Here is a 5,473-nt window from a genome sequence, read left to right on the forward strand (position 1 = left end):
TGAATCCGACTAGTGCAAATTGTTAACCTTCGAGTTTTGAATGTCGAGAGTATCGTATAGTGAAGGCGAAACGTGAGTTCCTTCTAATGAAGACGAAGATTGAAGGTGAAGTAGCGACTTAACGGTATTGAAGTGATACACTTATATTAATTTCTGAAGGAACAAATTCGTCGAAGGTGAAATCATATCGAGCAGTAAGAAAGCGGATGTCGCCTCATGAATCTCCCGCAATATCAAGCCAACATGCCCAATTTAAGTAGGAAATACAGTTATAACTTGGCATGAGAAATGTATAACTTTGGCAGATGGAAGAATGTAGCACACTGCCAGGCATACGAATGTTACGAACGATGCCAAGATAACAGTCAAGCTTATCGTTATATTTTACGTGGCGCTATTTATAGGAAAAGGTCATGTGGTATAAATAACTAATCAGATTGCATCGGCCCGCCGACTAAACAGAATGCTGATGGCAGATGAATATGCACCAGCAGGGAGTGCAAAGGTAAATAAAGTGGTTATGGAATAAACTGACGATATCCTGGCTAAAGCATACATGAGACAATGTAAATTCGTCTGATTTTCCCGATCAACAGCATAAAATTAATCTCATATTAATCTCACAAGGCTGTAATATATACGGAATTTGTATATTACATGAACCTCAACATCACGAGAAGTCATGACAACATTTTGGGCCACCTGGACTTTCTGCGAGACTAAAGTATCCCCTGGATATATGTCGGCACAGTCATTGGCATGAATTTATCCGGAAAGAAGGAGTAGTAATCTTTGATTGACCGAGGTGATACAAATAAATAAATAAAATAGTTTTACTAATCTTAAATTCTCGGAAAATCTTTGTTTTTGTTTGTTAAGTGGTCAGCATGGTCCGAATCAGAATTATCGACATACATTTTGCGGTATGACCCGTAACATTGACACCGAAGTTGCAAATGAATTGTATTGACCGTAAGACGAACCAAAACGTTACGAAAGAAATATGAAGTTCAATGCATTCGCAGCTTCTTGGTACACATTGGTTTTTTAAATGCCGAAGTGGTCCAAATGATATATATCGGCTTACGTTCGAGGTGTGGTCCGCAGGAATGACCTCTAAGTTACAAACGCAAAATGCAAGGTTACTTAGGTAATGTCCATTACACTGTTTTCTTCTTCTTCTTCTTCTCCTTCTTCTATTTAGGTTGGTTGTGAACTGAATCACAGGATTGTCATTAAGGTAACCTGTTGCCTACATTAGGTCCAGCAAGACTGTCACATTTATTTTTTAATTACCGCAATACCAATTAATAATAGGACTCCTAACAAGTACAATATTAGTTCTAATCTTAAGACCCAAATTCACGAATGAGGCGCAATTAGTCGTATAAAACTGGGAGAAAAAAATGATCTAGAAACAACAACTTCATTCGCCTATTTTACAGAGAAATATCTGAAATTTAAACTGCAAAAATTTCAACAACACCAATCGGCCCATAATTTGTTTATGTTTACTCACAAATATGGTCTCAAAATCTTAATTCTCAAGCAAAATACATACGTTACAAGAGATTTTCTCGCATTTGAAAGTATTTTTTTAAAAATGATTTACAAATAAAATTATACCGGGAAAATGATTGAAATTGTATAATTAGGGAGTTTGCGATAAATTCACATAAATTTAATTCAAAACATTATTGCGCTTTGCTATTATGAATAATGAAAAAAGACAGATAATGTGCGTAAAGTAAAATGCATCTTTACCAAAATTTGTTGTATTTTAAATTTCTTTTAAATTGATAACAATGAGTATTCAAAACATCAAAAACTTTTTAAGTTGTCAAATCAAATGAATACCATTTTAATCATAACAATTTCCGATTCAAAATATAAGCACGAAAGTTTAAAATGTGTATGTCTTTTTAGTTACTCCAAAAAGATAACGTATGTATCAGATACACACGACAAGAAACTGTTCATTAAATCTATAATTGTTTTTTACTAAGTTTTTTTGGTTCCCTTTTGGTCATGAAAATGTGTCATGAAATGATTACAAATATGTTTGATTAACCTTATTAAACACGTATAATCGTCATTTCAGTATTTTTCTCCTGTATGTGACATTTCAACATCATCATTATTTACATGATCATTGATCTGATATAATCATTATGACTTATTTTATATATTATATTATAAATTTTAAAAATGAAACAAAATAACTAATGTTTTTGTTATTAAAAAAATTGTAAAGTAGAACGGTAACGTATGTGCCGTAGTGTAAAATACTGAAATATTTTAAAGTACAAACAACTTCAGTGTACACTTTTGTGTGCAATTTTAAAAGGCCTGAACTTATATACAGTCTCACATATAGAATGAACAGTCATTTTTCTTTTTTTTTCTTTCATAAAGTTAATCTCACAGTTTTTGTCGTCCATATCAATTTCTTCAATCCTTCCAATGTACCATTTTCCATAGTATACGGCAGCTACGAAGTCTCCTGCTTCAAATCCAACAAATGCAGGCAATGAGGTGACGTTTTCAGAGATTGTAGGATCCATGGTTACGTCTGACTGTACAGACGGATGGGTACTACTTGGTGGGTCACTGACAGTGACTGACGAAGTGCTCTCGTCTGGTGAAGTGGCCAGCTGACTCCAAGAGAAGTTCTGAATGGTACAGCAGTCGCAGTAAGAACCCGTAATTCACACTAAACAGTAACAGGAGGTTTCACGGATCATCAATTTTTAGGGTCATCAGTGATGATGACTGCGTGCTATTTCATTGTGTTTCGCAATGGTTTTGTCTTAACTGAATTTAGTTCACATTGTTCCAGTTCGGTTGCTTCAACTGGAGACGTGGATGAAGCGTACTCCATTCACACTTGATTTTGTTCCCCATGCATGAAAATCCGAAGTATCCTGGATTAGAGCATTTCCCTGTCGTATGGGTTCATCTGCCATTCTTTTTGCTGTCCCTCAAAATCCGTCACATGGCCCTTTCCCATGCCCCACTTTGAAGTAATTCTACTTGGTACCAATAGAGTACAGGTTTATGTGATTAGCAATCAGATATAATATAAATCTGTTTCTGTACTGGCTTGACGGTGAATCTGTCCAATAATGGATAAGCTTAGGACTGGGTTTCATCTCCTTCAGCTCCGGAATGAGCCTGTCCAGAAATGCAGCAACTGTGCCAGAAGAATGTAACATTTCATCACTGACAAAAACGAAACTTTTGTGTTTTAGTTCATCATTCTCTTTGTAGTATGCAACGACTGGATGGAGGGTAACCATAGACTGATTCCAGTAGGCCGTCTGTATTTCATCCAAAGACCTACAAGAAAAAAGTTCTGCAATGTCCATCTGTACAACAATTTCATCTTCAGGAATACATTCTTTTAGCTGCCTTATGTGCTGGTACTGCTCACGGACTCTCTTTACATGCTGTTCAAAAAGCTCTAACTGCTTTTCAGATCTTCTTTGAAGCTTTCTACTTGACATTCGATTTCCACGATTTTCATTTTGGTTTTCCCGTTCTCAAGTGTTACTTTTTTCCAGGTCCTATAGACAACATTGCTGGGCAGAGTATTGAGAAGTTCATGAAAGTCATCTACATTACCGATTAGATTTTCAGGATTCTCACTTATTTTGACTCCATTCTTTCTTAGAGCTTGAACTTTGAGGGCCGTGTTTTGATGGTGTATACATTGACAAGGATTTCTGGAAATGAATGAGGCAAGCAGTATTTGTATTGGTCTCAGACATCCGAATGTAGTTAGAGAAACAGTGTGATTCGGATTTTCACATTTGTAATTTTAGTGAAGATTCTTGAGGTAATCGGTCAGGACCCGTGTCTGTAATTTTTCTCCATTGTCCATTTTCTTCGAATCTGCCTTGCCTGGCTGTGCACGACAAATATCGTCTCGCGTCATAAAATCTCGGATCGATGATCTCATTAAACGCGAGAAATATTGTCGTCTCTCTTTAAAATAGGCGGGACCTTTGTCTTTTACATTTCCCAGAGATCGCCTACATATGTCTGTGATGCTACTTAACATTTTTTAAACATCGATACTTTTTCGTTATCGACCCAGAAATAATTTAATGTAGAACACGGCGTATCTGTAGAGAATGAGACTGTTTCGACGCCTTTATTTCAGACAAAACTGCATTGCATGCAAGGAGTTTTCATCTTACAGCATTCAGTCTTCTTTTCTTCATTTCTTGGTACAATATCACTGTCATATCCACTAGTCTGTTCATTTATGCTTTCGTTGCTTTCTTTTCTTTCTTTTTTTCTCAACCGTGAAAGTCTGTTTCTTCATTTATTTTTCATGTTTCTCTCCTCATTTTCTTCTTACTTACTTGTGACGATGGCACATACTATTGCCTTTCCATAGCTCTCTCCTTTTGGAGGAACTCCGACCTTTATCCTTCTGGCGTTCCCTGTAGGCCTTTTGTATTTTCTTTCTTGTTTTGGCCATTCTAACACAAACAAAAACTAGTCAGTGCAAACTTAGATTCCCCCCGGTTTCACCGGTAGGGGACTAATAACGTAAATATCGATAATACGTTACCAAATTATCACGTAAGGTATTGAGTATAGCTGAAAATAATTTAAAACATTTTTAACAAATATTTACACTCATGGTTTGTTTCTAATTTACCTTTGCAGTGATTTTTTCCTAGTTTGTTTGTAATTTACCTTCGCACTAAAGATTTGTTCTTTTTTGTTTTTGTTTTTATGTTAGTCCTTTAACCATTAGTTACCGAATATACTCATGTCATTCATAGTCACTTTTAGAACTGTTTAAAAATGTGTCCAATATTAATTGTGTTTTTAAGAATAATTGTATAGTAGAGCTAAACTGAAGATCTAAATTGTACTCATATTTTACACTGATAATATTTTTGTTCTGGATTAAGTCTTAATACATACGTCACGCTCTGTAACGTATGTATCAGTACTTTATACACAGTGATTACATCGCTTATAAACATAGGGGTCACTATAATTTAATGTATGATATCTACTCTTTCTTATTTACTGATTCCTGTCCAACGAAAACGTAAGTGTCAATCAAAAGTTTGAATTGGAATCGCTTACCTATAGGTGGGCTTTAGTACAAAGAGTATAACACAATTTCTCTGGCTTGTGTTCGTTGTACTTGATTTTTTAAATTTTAATGAGAACTGAAAGAAGGCGGCATGACACCGTTCAACATGCAAAGTTGGCCGGCTATCATCACGTGTTCCGTAGCTTAATATATCTTTGTCACGTATGTATCAGTAACGTACGTATTATTAAGCATTATTTATTCTAAATTGTTTCAAAATAGTACTTGACTGATTTATCAAGATTTTATTTTCAGACATATATAAAACATGATTACATTTTCGAGGTTTTTTTCTCAATCGTTTGATTTTGATTTCATATTATGTGGACCAAAGTAATGTAAGTAACCCAT

At 35.2% G+C, this 5,473-nt stretch overlaps 1 pseudogene; it reads right to left on the reverse strand.

The window, feature by feature from the left end:
- Positions 1-2,315: 2,315 nt before the first annotated feature.
- Positions 2,316-4,489, reverse strand: LOC149804844 (uncharacterized; annotated as a pseudogene).
- Between the last annotated feature and the right edge of the window lie 984 nt (positions 4,490-5,473).

This window comes from Sinohyriopsis cumingii, chromosome 2 (assembly GCF_028554795.1).
Source record: "Sinohyriopsis cumingii isolate HCF-2022 chromosome 2, ASM2855479v2, whole genome shotgun sequence".
In the NCBI taxonomy this organism is placed as follows: Eukaryota; Metazoa; Mollusca; class Bivalvia; order Unionida; family Unionidae; genus Sinohyriopsis; species Sinohyriopsis cumingii.